Below are 22,732 nucleotides of genomic sequence, written 5' to 3'. Positions count from 1 at the left end.
ACCTCCCTGAAGGCATCTATCATGAGAATACTAATGCGAAAAATTTTCTTAAATAACTTGTCCAAGATATATTTATATATATTTTGTTCTGATTCAAACCTTTTTACAGTAAAATAACTTTATATTTCTATTTTTTTGCACATTATCAAAAATATGTGCAATATGCTGTTAACTTTCCAATTCCTGCCATTTAAACTAATTGGAATAACAGTAAAATTTTTTGTAGTTTGTCTAGTAAGGACCCTTTTCTAGAATTATAATTAATTCAGTGGCAAGAGGTCTTTTTTATCCAGGACGTATTGGATATAACATATTGGAAAGCAATCAAAGTAGCGTCTGATATTAACATTGCACCTTGAAAACACATGATAGGTTTTGCATCTTATCTTTTTTGATCTTAGGGAAACTGTGCATAAATATCCTGGAAAGAGAGACAAGATAATAAGCCAAAGCCACCTGTCCAGAAGATGAACTCCAGACTTTCTTCAGACTGTGATCTGATATTTTGTATTCTGTAAATTGTAAATCTCTCTTTTGTGCACTTATGTTTACAAGACCATAACAAGCCAAGTTTGCAACTACTGCTCATTACAAAATTACAAAGAGCAAATGATAGAATTCAGGTTTTAACTGTACAGGCATTTGTGAGCTGTATTAAATTACCTAATTGGAGTTCATATTTTGATATCACAGTTCTTTCAGAGGATATTATAGGAAGTTATTTTCTAGATAGAAATTTTCTGATATTACTCATAAGTTTGTGAATGCAGATGCTTTAGCTGTTGTAGTATCAAATTAGTAGAATTTAGAAAACTCTTTGAAAGCTCTCCTTTATCATTACTTAAATGTCAGAGTAATATTTCTTAAGATAACTTAGTAAATCAAGTTTTCAAACTGAAATAATATTGTTAATTCATCATGGTGTTACAATATAGGATAGTCCATACATTCCATGTTCTCCCAGTATGCACTACTTTGGAAGTATTATAAAAATATTAAAATAATTTTAATTCTTTTATAATAAGGTACTAAAAATTTCTTCTGATGTTCAAAGTTCACTAAGAGCAATGCAAAAGGGTTGGTGTCTCATATTATAAAATTTGTCAGCAATGTTACTGGCATTTAAATTTTTATATAATCGAATTATGTATTTTCAATCTCTATCAACATATATAAATAAATTCATTTGTGAATGTTTGTGGGTGTCTAAAGACATACAGAAGAGAATGCACATGAAAATTATATATTTTTCTTCTATATTTTCTCAGAGATGGCAGGGTTTCATATTCTTTTTCTAACGGAAGCCATAAAAACCTGCATGAGTTTCCTAGGAATATCATATTTTATAGAATTATTAAGTGCGAACACAAGAATGGTGCGGGATTTTTAGTTTGGTTTTTTTTGTTTGTGGTTTTGTTTTGTTTTTTTAATGATGTGCTGGATGTGTAGAGATGGGGGGAAAATAAGTAGGAGTAGGTCCTGGAGGATGGTAGAGAAAAGATTCTAGAACTCACTAATGAATTTTATTTTTTATCTTTAAATCATTCTTATGCAAATTTTATGTAAATTTTATGAAATGCGTGTCTGTGCATGAAAAGAATTGGTATCTGTAGAAGACCATAATATCTACAAAAAACCTGAAATTAAATCCTTGTTTTCAATCCCTAACAACACAGAGTTACTGAATTTTGCTCCCTTATATCCTGTTTCTTATCAATGCAAAGTATTTATAAAATTCCCCGGCTTATTATTTTTGGTTACTCAGAAGTTAGTGTAACCTCTAACCTGATTTTCTTTTACTGCTTACACAACAACCACCTCGTACAGCCTCATGAAGTTGCAGTAGGGTTAAATTTGACTTGGTTGTTCATAGTGAGAGTTTGCTGCTAACAGTATTTAACATTGTTTGAAAGCATTTTTTAGTGCCCCAGTTGAGCTATATATGATATTTCATACTGGAGTTTGGCAGCGTACATGAGCTTTAAGCAGGGTAAATTTCACAAGTATACGTACCCAAATATTTCATTTTTATGTTCTCTGTATCAAACCACAGGAAAATTATGTTCTTTATATGTTCAAAATTCTCTTAAAACTCATGTGTCTGAAAAAAAGATTAAAAGAAATCCCTAAATATGTTTTCATCCACCCTTAAAAATATGCATACTGTTAATGTAAGTTTCAATACTGGTAAAGTTCTAAAAAGATAATTAAATTCTTATGTAGGTAACAAAAATGAGCATTCGCCATTAGGAATAATTTGTGTTTTCTATAAAAATCATGGAAGAGAAAATTCTAATAATTTAAAAGATCAGACATCAAGTAAAAAAAAATTATCATAATAACATACATTTTAAAACAGCACAATGTTTGTGAACTAAGCAATATATACTCAATCCCAGAAATAACCTATGGAATTGGGTATTCAATATATTTTTCCACAGCTTGTAATTTTTTCAGGGCCTGAAATCTTCCACATTCCCTTCTTCCAGAGAGTTAAGGAAGACTTTCTAACTGCTGCACTCCAATAGTGCAAATACTTCAGAATACAGGAAAAAAACCCAAAACACTAAAACAAACAGTACATAATTACAAAGACAAATGCAGTTATGGCCTTCCATTTCTTATGTACTGTTTACTTGTGGCTCAATAGCTAAAAGATAAAAGACATCAATAATCACTACTACCTGAAAGCACATGCAAACAGTAAATAGATTTTCTCATCAAGGAAGTGCTGCTGTTGCAAAATTGGTGCTTGACCCCACTGAGTTCATATTAAGCTATGCAGCCACACTGGCAGCTTTCCACATCTTTGTTTTGTCTCCTCACTTTCAGATTTGTACTTTGGTGTTACTGGGTTAACTGTATTTCAGCCATATTGTAGTCTATATATCACAAACTGCATGGTTTCTTTGTCATTGGCTGCATTTTTGCTGCTATTCTTTGAGTTTCCTTCTTGATTTAGTTTGCTTTGGTTTTTGACAGAGTAAAATGGTCCTAGGCAGAGAGATAGAATAAGTACTTCAGTATTTATCATAACATACATACCATGTTTTATGCATGTTCTGCATGTTTTATGCATGTTCTGTGAAGCCCTGGCCATCTGCATCAGAAATGGGGCACAGCACATGGTCTGTGCATGTCCCACTGCACATACTCCTCACAAGAGAGTAAAACTCTGCTTTAACTAAAGATCACAGGGCCACCATACCCTGGCTGTGTCATTATGGTCAACAGACCATTGATCAGCAAAAGCAGCTGCCTCCCTGTAGGCTTGTGAGAACATACAGAAAATATAGTTATGAATTGGAATGGGAATAGGAAGGGGAAGTGGCCATCAAGACTGTGACAGAGGTCCGGGATTTCTTTGCCTAACTTATGTTCATAGCAAATTTTATAGAACTTGCAGTGATGATAGTTAAAGAAAATGTCTCTGTGAGAGGAGAAAACAAATTCTGGCAAGGTCATGAGGATTGCACACAGATCTATGAAATAGGATCACAAAAGATTGGTTGTTAAGCTTTTGGAAAAGAATCATAAATCATCATTAAGGATCTTGTGTCTTCAATAAGCTATTCTTAAGGGAAAGAGATGAGTTTGAAAAACTATTGGAAGTGTAGATAACTGGTAAAAAAATGGTATGTGGAACATGAATGTGTATCTTAGACATACAGGGGTGCAGCTAGGCATGAAAAGTCAGATTGTGAAAATAAGTGTAGCACAACTGCATGTCTTTCTGCCTAGGGAATTAGGGCACATACAGTAAAATCAGTAGTGGGAAAACACTGCTTTTGGGAAAGGAAAGCTGCTTTCCATTTTTCCTGAGAAAAAGGGGAAACTGACTCCTTGAAGAATAGTAAATATATGCATAAATTTAAAAAAAATCTTTCTTATGTTTGATTTTATTTTTTTCTCTGACCTCTACAAATTTTTGTGCTGACTAACATAAGTGTTTAGATGACTTCATGGCTGATGTACCTGCTAAAAAAGACTACAGATTTGTGCATCCTTTCTGTCCTGTTCAAGTGGTTCAGAGAATAAAGGCTGATCTTTACATTCTGTGCTGCACAGTAATTGCAGAAGATGAGCAAAAGGAATGAAGCTGAAGGACCTCTCAGCAGATGAGAATAAATAATTCTGGCTATTTATTGCTGGTTACAATGATATTGATCTCTGCCGATGTAAAAATAAAGGTAAAGCCAAGGTTCAGGTAACATTCAAAGACATGTTTTATAAATTGAATAAGGGGAAAATTGCAAAAATTTTAATAACCTGATTTAAAAAACCTTTTATTCTTCTCTGTGATATTCTTTTGTATTCTTCAGCTAGAGGAAGGTACTTGCTTCTAAATAGCTAAAATTAAGCAATTGATTAATCAATGACTCATTATTACACATCTAATATAAAGACTGTAAATATGTTTTCCTTCATTGTAAACTGTTGCAGTTCTTAAACAGGGAAGATCAACACATACATGAGTAATTTCAAGAAAGATAATGCCTTATAAATGGTATTAGTTCATGAGACAGGAAAAAAAAAAGCATGCAAAATGAAGATATCATTACAATGTTCATATGGATCATTCACCTTGCATGTTTTGTGGGTTTTAAGGTTATAGCTGTTTAGTTCTGGCCACAAAACTCAGCAGTACAAAATGTCCCAACAGGTTAATTGCTTCAAAATACACTTAAGTCTGGTTTCCATGGCTCTCTCACTCACAGTCCAGAAAATACTAAATGTGACGGTAGTTGTAGCATTGTAAAAATAAAAAATAGAAAAATATCATTTTAGGTTACTGCATGGAGTTACTACAGGAGAAGGTAGGCAGAGACTCACTGCCAGCTAGTTTTTCCAGTCCTGAAAAACTTACCTTGATTTTTAATTGCTTTCTCATGGTGATTTGGTCTTGTTTTCAGGATCATAAAATCAGATAATAATTTAGGTTAGAGAAGACTTCATGAGTTCTCCAGCTCAATCTCCTGCTTAAAGTGAGGTCATTTATGAGATCAGGCCATGTTACTCACGGCTTTATCTGGCTGGGTCTTGAAATTTTCAAGGCAGAGGACTGAAAATCTTGTCTGGGCAAGATCATACTGTGGTAGATCTTTGAATCATAGAATGGTTTTTGTTAGAAAAAAACCTTTTAAGTTCCCCTACTTCCAAACCCCCTGCCATTGGCAAGGACACTTCTCACTAGACCAGATTGCTCAAAGCCCCATCGAGCCTTGTCTTGAACATTTCCAGGGATTGGACATTCACAACTTCTATGGGCAAGCTGATCCTGTGCTTCACTACCCTGACTGTAAAGAATTTCTTCCCTGTATATAATGAAAACCTGCCCTCTTTCAGTTTGATGCCATAACCCCTTGTCCTCTTGCTGCACCACTGCTAATATTTTGTAAACAGTCCCTCTCCAGTTCTCTTCCAGACTCCCTTAAGTTACTGGAAGGTGCTATAAGGCCTTCTCTGCCCTTCCCTTCTCCAGGCTGGACAGCCCCAGCTCTCTCAGCCTGTCTCCATAGCAGAGATGCTCCAGCCCTTTGATCATCATCAAAGCTCTTCCTGGAACTCGCCCCAATGGATCTGTGTCCTTCCTATGTTCAAGGCCCCAGACCTGGATGCAGAACTCCAGATGGGTTCTCACTAGGGAAGAGAGGTAAAATGACCTCCCTTAACCTGCTGACCATGCCCCTTTTGATATAGCCAAAGGTTGGGCTGGCTTTCTGGGCTGTCAGTACCCAATTCCGGCTCAGGCAGAATTTCTTTTCCACTAACAGCCCCATATCCTTTTCCTCAGGGGCTGCTCTCAATCTGTTCTCCACCCAGCCTGCATTTGTGCTTGGAATTGCCTTAATCCAGGTGCAGGACCTTGCACTTGGCCTTGTTGAACTTCACGAGGATATGGTGGGCCCAGCTCTTCAGCTTTCCAGGTCTCTCTAGATGGCATCATTTCCCTCCAGAGTGTCACTGCATCACTCAGCTTGGTGGTACCAGGGAACTTGCTGAGGGTGCCCTCAGTCCCACTGCCCAGGTTCCTGACTAAGATGTTAAACAGCTTTTAAGAAATGTCTTGGAATACTGCTATAAGACCTTTCTTGAGCCTTGTAGTGCTGAAAGCTGATCCTATTTAACTCTTTAGCAATATTTGACATAATATGATGCAAACAGTAAGAGAAGTGCTAATGATTCTCTTTTTACATTTTTTTCACTGACAGATAAAATTGCAATAGGTGTTAAAGGTAGGTAAAATTACCAATTATTCGCTCCATGTATTTTGCTGAGATTAAAAGTTTGGCAGGCCAAAATATGATCTATTAAGCCCAGAAAGTATGGATAGAATTAAGAAACCCTAGCAAGTAGGCACTGGGATACAGAAGCTTCTTCAGAAGCAAGCAATACCTCCAGTACTTCTTTATAGCTGAATGAACTTTTATTACATTTTCATGTCCTTTTTGAGTACACAGTCTATGAATACAAAGTCTGATAGGTAGACATGATAACAATCCATAACTTCATAATGAAAGGAACCATATTTTGAAACTATGAAATTGTGTAGATGTGAAGATTAGTGTTTAGATGTGATGTTGGGGACATGGTTTAGTAGTGGACTTAGCAGTGTTAGATTACTGTTTAGACTTAATGATCTTAAAAGATCTTTTCCAACCTAATGATTATATGATTCTATATAGTCTTGAATTCCATTTTGGTTGAAAGTTAAAAATTTAATTGCTCAATTTTATATAAAGGAAAATTTTCCTGAGGCCTTCCAGAGGCTTTATCTTCCTACACCTTTGAAAGGAAATCTTCCTACACCCTTCTTCCTTCCTAGCAGTGTCATGGAAGCATATATGTTCACATTCATGAGTGTTATTCTGATATTTCAGTATCATTTGGGGTTTATACTTCTATATTACAAGCATGATTTGAATAAGATGCATGAAAAAGATAAAAAAGAAGAATTGAAACTAATTTCATTGAAAGGGAGTAGCAGGAGAATGACTGGTCCATGAGGGATATGCACCAGGAGCTAAAGGTGACAGGCAGGGCAGTGTCCTGGGCACAGTTCTGCATGATGTGAAATTTACCAGGTTGGTGACAGTGGTGACAGTGACAAGTTCTACCTACAGTCACAAAGAGGGCAAGGAAATGAGCCATGTCTTGGGGCCATCCATCAGGCAAGTCCAGACACTAAAAGCAATGTGACCTGTAGCACTGATCCAAGATCCATTTTGGAAGATCAGCTGGGATAGCAGAAATCAGGACTGGCCACAGTCCAGATTGCAGCATATGCTTACTGTGTTCAAACCTATCCTTTCATTAAAGAAAAATAAAAGTCCCAGTCAGGACCATTAAGCTTTGGAAGGGCACTCAAATGACAAATGGTTGTCTTGTGAGTCTATATTATATTGGCTGACTTCTGACTCAAAAATAACTTGTATCTGGCCAGGTGAGAAAGTGGTCTTATTAAAATATATCCATATTTATTACAGAGGTTTTCAAAATTTATGAAAACACTGGAATTAAGATGAAGATTATTAGTGATGCTATTTATGACATTTGCCAATTTCAAAATACCAAACCTCTAAATAATTTTTTCCTGGCATTGATTTCTTAAGACGATATTTAAATGAAGTCAAGTTTCTTTTTCTTCTTTTCCTCTTTTCTTTTTACCACTTCATTTCTCTGCAGCCCAACCCCCCCCCCCCCCCAGCCTTCCATTCTGTAGGCAATTAAGTTTTGAAACTGAAAAAAAAACAAAGGAAAGGAAATTATAGCCTCTAGGAACCAGCTGTGATCTTCACATCATCTGAAAATACAAGATGAGAAATGTGTCCAAGAAGGAGGCATTTGATTTTGCAAAATCTCTGGTTCTTGTTTTTAAAGAAACAACTAAAACTACTAAGAACTTCACACCTTTATTCTGTTTTATGTGTCCCTTTATATAAGGCTGAGGAGTGTCAGATGAGAGGAAAAGAACTTCTTTAATCTTCAGTATCGGAAAGAAGATGCAGAGAGGGAGGGTGGTGGATTGACCTTCACTAGTCTCCAAGTGCCCACTGACCTACTCTATCACATCCTCTCTGCAACAGGATGGAGGAGAAAAATGATTAAATTTTTGTGGGTCAGGATAAGGACAGGGAGAGCACTTAGCAATTACTGTCATAGGCAAAACAAAATCAACTTGGGGAAATCAATTTCTTACCAATCAAACAGAACAAGCTATGAAAAATATGAACAAATTTTAAAAATTGTACCTCACCCCTTCCTTCTTCATAGGCTCAACTTCCCTCTTGACTTTTCTACATCCTTCCTCCAAGCAGCAGCAGGGAGAGGTTGTGGCCATTGCAGTCAGCTCATCACATGTATTTTGCTGCTCCTTTCTTCTCATGTTCTTCACCTGTTCCAATATTGAGTCTCTCTCATGTGAGACACTCCTTTATGGCTTTCTCCAACATGAGTCCTTCCCATGGGCTTCAGCTCTTTGAGAACTGTTCCAATGTGTGTTTTTTCCATGATGTGCAGTCCTTCAGGAACTGACTGCTCCAGTGTGGGTCACCCACAGGAAAAGTGTTCCTGCCAGGAGACCTGCCCTAGCATGGACTCCTCTCCATGGGGCCACAGTTCCTATGCAAGCTTTCCATGGGGTAACACCTCCCTTCAGGACACAGCCTGCTTCAGTCCTTCGTGTCAGCAGCAGGGACCTGTGCTACCATGGGCTGCAGGGAACTCTGCTCTGGTACCTGGAACAGTCCCTCCCCCTCCTTCTACACTGACCTTGGTGTCTTCAGTGTTGCTTATCTCACTTATTCTCTCTTTCTCTCTCAGCTGCTGAATAACTATTTAACACTTTGTTAAAATGCAATCACAGAGACACTACCAATGTCTCTGGCTCAGCTCTGGCCAGCATCAGGTCCATCTTGTAGCTGGCTGGAACAGTCTCTGTCCAACATGGAGACGAGTTATGGCATCTTCTCACTGAAGTCACCTCTGCAGTTTCCCACAAGGAAAAGCTTGCCATGAAAAAACGGCAGCAATATTGTCCCAATAAAAACATTAAAGCTGGATGACTCGTAGCGTTTCTGGAGAACCATTCATAATTCTAAATACTGGCAATCAACAAATATTTAACTTTCTTTAACCTCCTCTTAACATTTATGGTTTCTCATATTTCTTATTCTCCCGAAGTATCTAGTTTGGTAGTGGAACTAATTAATAAACGTTTTTTTTCCCTGTTCTTTTTTTTACAGCTTTTCGTGTTTCAATCTTTTCTCATATAGAGCATCCTAAGTGGGAAAAGAATTCTCTTAGACAAAGAGCAATACCACTGATCATTCTCTACACAGAGCCTAAATTGATTTTCAAAAGAATGGAATTGTTCTCTAGAAAGCATTTATATTTTTTTGAATTAGTGATGGAAGAGACCTATTTGGGTGTGCATGAACTGTATCACCTCAGCATCATCTGTAATAAAAGATTTTGACTGATGTCGTGCATACAGATGAAATAAACAGATGATATTTCCTAGAAGAAAAGATCAAGATGTCAAGAGTAAACAGAATAAGAAAAAGAGACCAAATGTAACATAGAGGAATATTAACAGTAGTCAGTAGTAGTAAAAATTAAAATCTTAATGTTTGTGCACATCATATTTTCAGAAACACCTCGGGAATAACACATTCACTGTTGGCTAACCTATGGTCAGTACCCATAATGGTAACATTAAAACTAAATCAGATTTGTCCAAGCTTTCCTTAGCCCTTTAGCCTCTTAAATATCAAGCAATGCCTTCTGTTACAAGACAGTTCCTGTTACCATCAACTTAGAGCAGGCAAAGAAGGAAGATGAAACTTGCAGGGTAAGTGCTTTCATATTGTCTTTCTCTAGAAATTTGCTCAAGTTTAGCTGGCTTCAAAGCAGTGATTTCCTGACACTGACACTCCATACCCCACACAGACATGTACTCTTATAGAAACATACTACATTAAAGTGAAAGGTTGCATATACCATCTCAGACTTATCAGGACGAAGACTGCTTTTTCTCATTCCTGTTCTGTAGGATTTCGTGGCTATGATTTTGTAGACATATTTCAAAACTGACAAATTTAATTATATTTTTACCATTTAAAATATTATATTATTTGCCATGTGATTGGCATGCCAAATACACCTAGTTTAGACTTTTTTTTTTTCTTTTTCTCTCAAAGATGTTAATTTTGAAGGAAGCATTAAGAATATCAGCCTGGAGAGTTAAATTATTGAAAATGCTATAAGCAACTGACAATGGAACCCTTTATTGCTAAATACCAAGAAGATCTCATAGGCAGCATGTGATAAACCTGAACCTTCAGGACATACAATGAAACCTGAGAAACAGATTGACAAGGGTGAGGTTGATAAAGAGTAAGTAATAAAACTGATAAAGAGTGAATTAAGCTTAAAGAATTTGATGCCGTTTTCCTAACTACCTTCCAACAATAAGTATCAAAAAATTGAAGTATAAATGAGGATTTTTTAACATAGTACTTTAAGAAAAAGACAACAATACTCTGTTAAAAGACCTGAAATATAATTACTATGTGAAAAGCAATTTTGTGTATATATGTGATGAAAGATTTCAAAAATTCAAGAGAATTTATGAGTTTACACACTTAATAGAATTTTAGGATTACTTTGAAGAAAGTAATGGAGACATGGCATAAAAAATACAAATCGCACAAAATTATTTCAGTGATAAATAAATTTTCTCAGAAATTAATGAGATTTTTAATTGACTTCCAAAAAAACCAAGATAAAATTCCCATTTAAAAATTCAATAAGGTCATTGCTTTCACAGCAAAATTATAAAGCATTTGACATCCTGTATTTGAAGACCTGAAACCCCTTAGCACTTGTTTGGCAGTTTTTCATGGATTCTGGGACACTGGGGCACGTGATTGCAGAGTTCATGTGACACGAGTAGGTGGCAGTGCACTCACCTCTGAGCCATACTTGCTTTAGAGCAATAGTCCTCACCATAAAACAAAATTTCCTCATATCTTGGTTCATCTAAAATCTCAAGGGTTATTACATCTCATCAGCAGATTAAGTGAGCACTTTCTTAAAGCGTCAGTTCTCTGGACAACTGGATTCATAAACGTTCGTGAGCACATAGGAGCTGAAAACCTCTGTGCATATTTCAGTTTGTTTTCCCTTGTTCCAAAAAAACCATCTTGATTCCATATCCATTTCTTGCCGTGTTGATGGTTCCTAACTGGAAGTCTGGTATCTCTCACTCCCAGCTTGGAGCCTTTGCTGTTTGTCTAGCAAGATTTCTGTTCCTGATGTAAGTTCCATAATTTCTTTCTTTTTTTTTTTTTTTTTTTTTTTTCTGTTCTTTCTTCTCCATCAACTGTCAGTGAAACATTCTTACCAAGCCAAACCAAACCAAACCAAATCAAACCAAAACCAAACTTATCTGCTTTATCAGAAGAGCACAAGTGTTGTTATTATCTATTAAAGGATAGATATTTTAATTACAGAATCACAGAGTTGTTTGGGATGGAAAAGACCTCTAAGATCATTGTTTTCAACCTTTGATGGATCACCACCACTTAGTGTCACATCCAGTGAACACCTCCAGGCATGGTGACTCCGCCACATCCCTGGGCAGCCAGTTCCAATTCCTGGCAAGCCTTTCAGTGAAGGAATTCTTCCTAATGTCCAAGCTGAGCATCCTTGGCACAGCTTGAGGCCATTTACTCTTGTGCCATCACTTGTTGCCTGGGAGAAGAGCCCTACTTCCACCCAGTTACAGCCTCCTTTCAGGTGGTTCTAGAGAGTGTTAAGGTGTCCCCTGAGCCCCCTTTTCTCCAGGACAAACACCCCTGTGTCCCTCAGCCACTCTCAAGTCACCTGTGCCCCAGACCCTGCCCCAGCTCTGCTGCTGCTCTGCCTCCATCACCTCAGTGTCTTTCTTGTCGTGAGGGGCCCAGAAGGGGACACAGCACTCCAGGTGTGGCCTCAGCAGTGCCCAGGACAGGGGGATGATCCCTGCCCTGCTCCTGCTGGCCACCCTATTGCTGATACAGGCCACGATGCCATTGGCCTCCTTGGCCACCTGGGCACACGCTGGCTTGTGTTCCACAGTGTTGACCAGCACTCCCAGGTCCTTTTCCACTGGGCTACTTTGCAGACACTCTTCCCCAAACCTGTAGCATTGCAGGGCGTTGTTGAGACTGATATTCATTGGGGGGGTTTTGTTAAATTAAACAAGGGCTCTCAAATCTGGTTAAGTACTCGGATACAAGGATTTTGCCAGTGTGTCACATTCAAAATACAATGTATAGTCTAAAGTATAAAAAAATAATTCCCAGTCTGAAATAAAAATTATACATCTGAAATAAGTCTCAAAATCATGCCAATGGAGGCTGGTTTCTTTCCTTTTTTTTTAATTTTATTTTCTTTTTTTTTTCTTCTAAAACCAATTAAATTTTAATATGAAAACACTTGTAGATTTTACTTGGCTCATAAATTTCTGTTTCATCAGTTGGCTAAAGGTGAAAATATCATATTTCTCCTACTCATCAAAGTTTTACAGGTGAAACATTTTAAAGAAAATTTGTATTTTCAAAATGTCTTTAAAGATTGCAGAAATTAAACCCATTCTGAGGAAGGGTTATCTCAGAACCCATTTTGAGTAAAATTATGATTTTTCTGTCTTCACAAGTAGAATAAAGAAATATTTCTTCTCTCACCCTCACCTAATCTTGCAACTTTTATTTATTTTATCTCAGCCAAGCCTCTGTTCTTTACTTCAGCTACTGAATTAAATGTGCTGCTCTGACATAGCCCGTTCCCTCTTTTAAGTTGTGTTTTAATGTGTGATTTTTCAGACCCTAGAAACAGTTCTTGCTTTTGCGGCCAAAAATCAGCATGTCCATGTTTTAATGATTTAATTTAAATGTAAATTGAAGTTTTGAGTGTAAATGTTTTTACTTCCTAGGCCTGATCAGATCCACATAAAAGAAAAAGTGAAAAGAAGTATGTTTATCCTTGGATAAAGAAATCTACAAAACTAAAAAATAAAGTTTTTACAATTTGTTTACTTCTTTAAAATTATTCAAGAAAATGGCTAATAAAATAGGTCATAAGGACAAACCTGTTACTGGTTACTGTTTCTGTCAACTTTAGAAATAATTCCAGTTGAGACCATTTTAAATCTGTTTGCAGTATTTTTTTAATTCTACCAATATAAGTATTTTATACTTGTAGTGAACCATTCAAAACACACAGAACTGTTGGAGGGTATGGACTAAGGCCTACTTTTGTTATTGTGAATTGTATCTCAAACTGGGTGACTTTTTTTGTGCTTCTAGAGCATTTAGGCATTATACTTATGTCAGAAAGCACAATCCTTTGTCCAAAAAGGCCTTTGAATTTGTGATAAGCTATAGAATGGGAAAAAAAAAGTTTTAATGACAACCACCTAAATACTTTGGCCATTTTAACCAAAACCATTAGCTAGATCATGTGAAAACAGACAGAAGTGCAAAATTCACACTTTGCAACCCTTTTAATTTATACTGATAAAAAGAAATTCATATTTATGTAAAGTGCTAAAGCACAAACAAAGCATCTGAAGAAATATTGTCCTAGATAAAAATTGTCAATATGGCTAGAAGGCTATCTTTTTAAGCTTTGCATATCTGATATTACCAGATGACTAAATATTGATTAGAATTCATTCTTTTAAAAATCTTTTTCATATCTGAAACAGTTTTTTCCTGGAGGTTTCTGTTTCCTTATAATCTCATTGAAAAATCAGTATTGCAATACTGGTTAGAGTGACATTATAATCTGGAAATTGACTGTCACTTTCTTAATCAATAAATCTACTCTTCAACTCTTATCTGTTTAGTGACAAGAATGAATTTTTGAAACTTTTTTAGCTATGCTGTGCCAAGAGTCTTTATGTGTATTGGATTGGACTTTTGTCTCATGGTGTCCATCAGCTGAATTATTTCCTAAGTTTTGCCTCCAAAAACAAGCTCCAGCTGCCTATACCTTTGCAAGCCCAACTACTTCAATTAATGGGTTTGTGGATGGACTGTGACAAAATTCTTTAAAATGCACTTTTCACAGAGTACTCAACTTTTTCTAATGGAAAATTTTATGCTGGTTGTAGATTACCAAAATATGTATTATGCATGCATACAAATTTCACTTTTTGCTTAACTAATTATCCTTGTAGCATCATGAGCATTCTTGCCAACCAGAAACAAAGCCTGCTAACATCCAATGGAAAAAAATGTAATTTCTAACTTAATTTTAAGGTTTCAAAGAAGTAAATGTCTGCTTAAATGCTTTAAAAGTCTGAATGGTTACTTCATCTCTATTATTATTATTATTATCATCATCATCATCATTATTACTACTATTTATTTTTTTGCCTTTTTTAGGAAAAAGACCCGATGCACTTCAGGTGAGAATTAATGCAGGGAAATTCTAAAATCTCTGACCTAAAATTATGAATCATAGAATAGCTTGCATTGCAAGGTACTTTTGAAGGTCACCTAGTCTAACAATCCTGCAGTGAGCAGGAACTTCTTCAACTATATCAGGTTGCTCAGAGTCCCATCAAATCTGACCTTAAATGTTTCCAGAGATGGAGAATCTACCACCTTTCTGGGTAACATCCTCTTTGTAAGAAATTTATTCTTTATATCCAGTCTAAATCTATGTTTCTTTAGTTAAAAACATTACCCCTTGTCCTATTGCAACAGGGCTGGTTAAAAAGTCTATCTTTCCTGTAGGTGCTGTTTAAGTACTGAAAGACCAGCACAAGGTCTCTTGAGAGCCTCCTCTTCTCCAGGCTGGACAACACCAATTGTCTCAGCCTCTTTTCAAAGGAGACATGCTCCAGCCCTCCAGCAATTTTGTGGCCCTCCTTTGGACCAGCTCCAGCAGCTCCATGACCTTCCTGTGCTTGGGACCCCAGGGCTGGATGCAGCTCTGCAGGTGTGGTTTCACCAGGGCAGAATCCCCTCCCTCACCTGCTGCCCACACTGCTTTGGATGCAGCCCAGGGCACTTTTGTCTTTCTGGGCTGCAAGGGCACATGGCTGGGACATGTGCAGCAGTTCATCCCCCAGCATTCCCAGATCCTTCTTGGGAGAGCTGCTCTCATTCCTTTCATCTCCCAGCCTGGACTGATTGATACCAGGGCTTGCCTTGACCCTGCACAGCACTGTGCTGAATCACAATAAATTCCCATGGTCTCACTTTTCAAGCTTGTCCAGGCCCTTCTGAATGGTATCCTGTCCCTTAGGAATGTCAACCCCACAACTCAGCCTGGTGTCACCTGCAAGCTTGTTGAAGATGCATTTCATCCCACTGTCCATGTCGTGGATGAGGACACTGAATGGCACTGGTGCCCCTGACACCACTTGTCCTTCATGAGGACATTAGGTCATGGACCACTACCTCTTGATATGACCATCCAAACAATTCCTAGTCCTTCAAACAAACCACCTACCACATTTATATCTATCCAATTTGGAGAGAAGGATGTCGTATGGGGAACATGTCAAAAGCTTTTCAGAAGTCCAAATAAATCACATCTGTAGCCCTTTGTCCACTGATGTAGTCATAGTCAGCCCATCACAGAAGAGGCTGGCTTGGCCAGGCCAAACTTGCTCTTGGTGAAGCTGTGCTGGCTGTCCCAAACTATCTCCCTGCCTTCCATGTGCCTTAGAATAGTTTCTAGGAAAATCTGTTCAGTGGGAAGCATCTTAAAAATGCCCAGACTCTTGTGCTAAAACTGAACTTAGGCATTTTTTGTTTGATTGTTTACTGTCCTTTATCATATAAAGTCCAGTGGTAGAGGACCAACAGTTATGCATCAGTTTTCACCCGCTGGCCTTTTTGATTACTTCTAATTCTATATATTGTGAATTCAGTATAAGACTGCCATTTGTTTCAGGATTTTCTTTCTTTCTTTCTTTCTTTCTTTCTTTCTTTCTTTCTTTCTTTCTTTCTTTCTTTCTTTCTTTCTTTCTTTCTCTTTCTTTCTTTCTTTCTTTCTTTCTTTCTTTCTTTCTTTCTTTCTTTCTTTCTTTCTTTCTTTCTTTCTTTCTTTCTTTCTTTCTTTCTTTCTTTCTTTCTTTCTTTCTTTCTTTCTTTCTTTCTTTCTTTCTTTCTTTCTTTCTTTCTTTCTTTCTTTCTTTTCCTTCCTTCCTTCCTTCCTTCCTTCCTTCCTTCCTTCCTTCCTTCCTTCCTTCCTTCCTTCCTTCCTTCCTTCCTTCCTTCCTTCCTTCCTTCCTTCCTTCCTTCCTTCCTTCCTTCCTTCCTTCCTTCCTTCCTCCCTTTCTGAAAACAGCCATGCCCAGATGGGCTTCAGCAGACAGGCAGAAGGAATTGCCAGGTTCAGGTGTCTGGGGAATTTGGCAGCTACCCAAACACTCTTGCTGGTGTAGAGTTCTCTGTGCCACAATGATAGGAATTTGGGAGGAGAGTTTAAATTTAGTTCTCTGATAGAGTGAGAAGTATGGAGAAAGCAAGAACGTGTGTCTGACTCATACTCAAAAACTGTTACATATAAACCTATGGCTGAAAAAAAGGGGTAACTTTTAAAAGAAAGAGTTTTTAAAAGTCCATTTTTATTTTTGATTGTTTTGCAAGGTTTTAAAAATGATCCGTTACTGTGTGGTTACAGAACTGTTTTACAGTTTTTATTGCAAGTTGTCAAGAGTGTAAGAGGTCTACTTTAAGACTGCCAATTCCAGTGTTGAGAGAGACTTACAGCAGCCTTTTTTTTCCAGGATAAAACTGTAGTTTCTAAATGAAGGGGTCTAAATTCTGTGTTTCAAAATCTAGGGCTTGTTTCTGGTGATAAAAAAAAAAAAAAACAAACATCAATTTCCTCTCTAATTCAAGTTTTACTTTACAAAGTATTTTAAATTTCCTTTGAAAATCTTCTCCAAATGTTCATATGAAAAGAGAGGAAGAGGAAAGCAAAACAAACATAAAGATATATAGTAACATCAGGGAAGTGGTCTAAAAATAATTTGACAATTGTGCTCCATTTTCAGCTTGCAACTTGTCAGTGTGCATTGTTTTCACCTAGAAAAGCATGTGAACCTTGGGGATACTGAACAGGATGTTAAAACTGAGTCCAGTGTTTGGCAGGGAACTAAAGAGGAAAAAATAAAATTTAATTAAAAATATATATATATCAGAGTAAAAGAAAAAAAAAGATATGTTTAATTAACAGTAGTTAGTAGAATAAATTTATGTTTGCCTTTCACAGTAATAAACTTAGTTTCAAAATCGGGTACAAAACAGTGAGACAAATGTGGGGGTTGATACAGACTTACCTGTGAACTATAGCTAACAGCAAGACTTTGCAGTGTTAGTAATAATGTAGACACAACAGAGTTTATTGATATGATATCATATGGAAAAACAGCTAAGACACACATGTTCTGGCAACTGAAGGCACATCTTTACATGTGTCTAGGAGGACTTTTACCTTCTTTGAAATGCACGCAGTATATTATGGGTGTTCTTAGAGTGAGATTGGCTGAAATAACAGTGAGGTCATAATAATTGCATATAAATATAAATATCTAAGAAATTCTGACTTATGTCATTCTTTTTTCAACAAAATCTATGTATGTGTATGAGCAGAAGCACCAAATAAATGTTGGTTCCATACCTAGTAAAAATGTAAATTGATGAAAGAGGTGTTAAATTTATAAATGCGTAAAACACCTCTACTCAAGATTCTGACTTATATCCTTTAATCTCTCCATTATAAAGAAAATTAACAATCAGTATAATATTTTTAGGATTTTGGCACAGCTGCAGTTATCTGCCATTTTCCCATGACACTGCCTTTTCCATGCATTACTTAGAGACTTACGTTTTTCCAAAAGGAAAAGTTCAATTACAGGCAATATCAATGTTTCTCAGAAGATGGAATAGTAAAATCAACCTCTTATTTCCTGCTCTGCTGGGAATGCCTTTGAACCTAACATAGACTAACACAATCATGACTAATTTTCAGTAGACTTTTTCAGTTGTTACAGCATAGATTCTAGTTAAGCTAAGAGTTCTAGTTTTTGACATCAGATGTTGACCCTGAATGACAGCAGTTGATTTTATAGTAAGCAGAATTCCTTTTCCCACAATGGAAAGAGGAGACATGGACACATTTATTCTTTTCTCCTGGCCAATACATCCTGCAAAGACACTTTATCACAAACAGTTATCAAGTTATGGCTTATCTATAGAATGAAGAGTATTATGTCATTCCTTCTTGTGAGGATCCATGGAAAGTAGGCTGCAACACTAACAGCAACCACATTTACTAAGACTCCAGTAATCAATCTATTTAGCTTATTTCCACATGCCCAAGACTACATGTGTTACTGTCCAGAATACATGTCCCTCTCCTTGGAAGTGAAAGGGAGTATTTATTAAATATCTCATTTTTTAGACTTAAATTTAGGTATGATTAATCACCATTCAATACCTTTGACAAAATCCATAAGACAAAATTGTTTTAGAAACCAAAACAGATTGCTAAATGTTCTGTTCTACAACCCTTTTCTGAACTCAAGAATTATAATTATTTGTATATCCCTTCTGTAAAGCCTAACAATTATTTCAAGTACACTGCTATGATGCACTATTTTATATTGTCTTTTTAACATTAGGAAAGCAAAGAAAATGGATACACATTTTTGTGACTAATATCCAAAACTGAATATAAATAATGGGGTTTTGCCTTGATATAGCATATTTAAATTTAGACAGACATGTACAGTAGAGTTGAAAAACTATAAACTGCTGTAGCATGTTTTTATTGTAGTCAGAACAATTGCTCCATCAGAGAAAATAAGAAAATCTATTTATTTCATCGAGGGAACACATCTTGAATCTGAAAATGCTAACCCGGTCAGCTGCCTTGCAGTTTTATAGCTGAAATTAGAAGATAAATCAATATATCATCCTTCAACTGACAAGTGCATTGTAGAAATTTATAATGGGCATCTACTCAAAAGAACAATTGTATTCTACTTCATTTCTATTAATGACGTTTACTTTGGCAATAAAATTAGAATTACAAAGCTTTGGTCAAACACAGAAATAAAGGATTGTGGTCTACATTGAAAACATATTGGACAAAGACCAGGAAATGCACCTTTGATCTTACAAATTAACATACTTTTAACCCCCGAAGTCCAAAAAGAGTCTTTTAATCTATCTTTATCAGACTAGCTACCAAGACCAAAAATCAATCTACCCGAGAGATGGACATTACTTTTTGCCCGTGATGCTGTGCCACTTTGAGCTGTTGCACACCATAAGGGCCTCACAACTTAGACAAAATAGGTCACTTCAGAAGCACAGGTGGGGTGAACCCAGAAGAAAACACTTTCCTTAAATAAGGAAGTAAGTAAGTAAGTAAATTAAATAAATAAATAAATTCATCTAGTCATGGAGTTTTACCAATGCATTTTTTTCACAACTTTGACATCTGTTTTCTTTTGAGTTTGGGGTTGTGTTTTTCGTTTCTTTTGGTTTGGTTTTAGTTTTAAGGGTTTTTTTTGTATAGTACCTGAGATAAGGGGATGGCAGGTAATTTAAAGGTGGATAACTTCCCGGGGACTGATCTATGAAATGCCCTATGAAATGTATATATACACAGGACATGCAAATATAATGCAGAGGAAAGAGGCAGTTGAGTTCCTCTGAGAGTTGAGAGCTGATCTAGCTGCATCCATGGTGTAATTCCACATGTATATGCTGTGGTTTAACCTGGCAGGCAGCTAAAAACCCCAGGGCTGTTCTTTCACACCCTCATGGTGGGAAAGGGGAGGGAATTGGATAAAGAGCAAAACAGGTGGTTGAGATAAATACAATTGAACAGGACAGAAAATGAAGAAAAAATAGTAATGGCAAAAGAATCTGGAAAGCAAGAGATGCACAATGCAATTTCCCACCAGATGCTGCCAGATGCTCAGTCCAGCCGTGAGCAGTGGCTGCCACACCCTGGCCAGCCGCTCAGAGGTGATTTTGTTCAGCATGACAGCACACAGAATGGAACATCCCTTTGGCCATTCTGGTCAGCTGTCCCAGCTGTGTCCTCTCCCTGCTGCTCGTGGATATCTGACAGGACAGCTGGCAGCTTGAGAAGCTGAAAACACCTTGACATAGTGTGAGTTAAACATCACTATATTATCAATATATTCACAGCCTAAATCCAAAGGACAGCACTATAGCAGCGACTAAGAAGAAATTTAACTCTACCCCAGTCAAAAGCAGTGCAGTATACTTCAAAGCCCTCTCAAGCTCAGATTCTTCAGATCTTTAGCGAGCTGGACAGAAATCCCAAAGCAGGGATTGTGCAAACAGTTATACACAATATCTCTGAACAAAGAAGAATCTGTTGGGGGTTTTGGTCTGGATGTTGTTTTTTTTCTCATTGAGTGCTTCTTTATTCTGATTGTCATTAAAAGCACTAGTATTCTACAAGAATCATGTGAACAAGAATCCCATAACACTTATTTTGCTAAAGATCTACAAGAATTTCTTCTGCAAATGGTGTAACTAGAAATATAGCAAAGAATCTCTGTTGCTTGGATCCTGATTACCCCTTTGTTCTGACAGAGGATTGCTCCTTCACCTCGACTCGGCTGTCATTTGTTTTTCTAGCATGCATAAATAGAAAATAAGCTTTGATTGCATGCAAAAGAACAGGACAAACCAGATGCTGATAGAGACAAAAACAAATTTTTAAAAATGGAGGTACAGAGAAAAAGCCTCTAACTACAGAAGCACCTGAGATTAAAATAGAAAGAAATAGAAGGCAACCTCAAAATATTTCATTTTGAGTGTTCACTGTATAGTTTTATGATAACTAAAGTTGGAAAATCAAGGGTGTTTCTTTAAAATTTCAGTAGTCACCACCCATTTTATTTGCATTACAAATAGTTTGAATCGCAGAAATTAGTGCAGGCTAAACATAAATGATTAAACATATGACATAATAACTCTATTTAAAATGTAGATTGTGAATTGACAATATTATTTCCCCTCAAATAGTTGCAGAGATTATTATAAAGTTTCCCCAAATTTAAGTCATTTGTAATGAATTTACAAATGTAATACCTGACAGCCCCACATATTATTATTTCATCCCGTACTTCCAATGAAAATTCTGAATTTTTGCATATTTGCAATTTTTTTTTTCTCCACTATGTTCTTCATTTTTAACCATGTAAGTTTAATTTTAAAGAGGTGACCTTTAGGTGCTCTGATGATTACTACAATAATCTAATTTGCCAATATTCGTAAATTTCTTCCACAGAAAGGCTTTCCTTAATTCAATTCAATACTGCTATGTCAACTTTAATTTTTACTCTGCTTCTCAAAACTGATAAGAAGAAAATTTCTTAATAACCCCATGTACTTAGCTCATATTAATAAAATGTCTTCTCCTTCCCTACAGGGACAGATTTAATATTTATTGCTTCACTGACACTACCATGTGTAGTAAGTATAATGCCCACTTTTTCTGAGCCACGACAGAGTTCAACAGCAGTTCAGAGAATTCCCTGTGTCATTTTACTAACATCACACTTCTTTTATTTGAATTACAAATAGTTTGAACTGTAGAAATTAATGCCGGCTGAACATAAATATTAAATGATGCAACAGCTATTTAAAATGTAGATGTAAATTTACAAATTTTTTCCCCTCAGATATTTTCAGTTTAAGAGACTGTTATAAAGTTTCCCCAAATTTAAGTAATTTGTCATGGATTTACAAGTGTATCAAATGACAGCACCACACCTTATTACGTTATGGATTACTTCTAATCATAATTAACTTTACTGAGTTTTCTTTACATTTTCAAAACTAAACCACCAGCTTCAAATTTTCCATTCTGAGCCTCCATCTCAGTTTTTTTGAAGCATTTCAATGTTATGCATCTGTAGATGTTTGTATTTTCTGAATTCACAGGCAAACAAACCTGAAAACCAAAACCAGACATCTTAAAAAATCATGCTGAAGATAAATTTTTGAAACAGATTGGTCTCTTGTAAAAAGGATTTTCAATTTTGCATTGTGATGTCATTTAACAAGCTATAAAAGTTGTGGTATTCTTTAAAGGGGGATATGTGGATTTATTTTGCTTTTTTTTATTTTCCCACAAAAAACTTTCAATATCTGATTGAGTTACACTAATTGAAATTTATCATTAAAATTAGAAATGCTGTGTTGCAGAAGTTCTGCAAACATTCATTAAAATGGATTAAGTCTCCAGACATGTTTATTTTTTCTTCTATAAGTAGGCATCGTGCCACCCCTGAGTCATGCTTGGGTGCTATCTGGGAGAAAGCCAGCATGAGTCAAGACTGTGTTAACAGCTTAACAGCTTGCATGGCTGCACACCAGCGTTGTACCTGTGCCACTGCTCTGTGTCATCAACTGATAGAGATGTCACATATGGACGGCACAATATGGATGGCACATTCTATACAGATGTCTTGAAATATTTTGTATGAAGGTATCTGGATACGAACACAGAATAGAGAAGAGGAAGTTTGAGAAAGAAAAGGAACAACAGATTTCAAGGTGTTATGAAAAGATCTTCCAAGGTTTCCTCAACACTTGGTGGAAGGAAGTGTTTGCAGACAATCAGTGTCTTCTTAGGAAGTTACCTGGGCTATGGAATGTGCTGCATT

The sequence above is a fragment of the Sturnus vulgaris genome, chromosome 3 (assembly GCF_052056855.1).
Source record: "Sturnus vulgaris isolate bStuVul1 chromosome 3, bStuVul1.hap1, whole genome shotgun sequence".
Classification (NCBI taxonomy): Eukaryota; Metazoa; Chordata; class Aves; order Passeriformes; family Sturnidae; genus Sturnus; species Sturnus vulgaris.
This window is presented reverse-complemented; position numbering follows the sequence as displayed.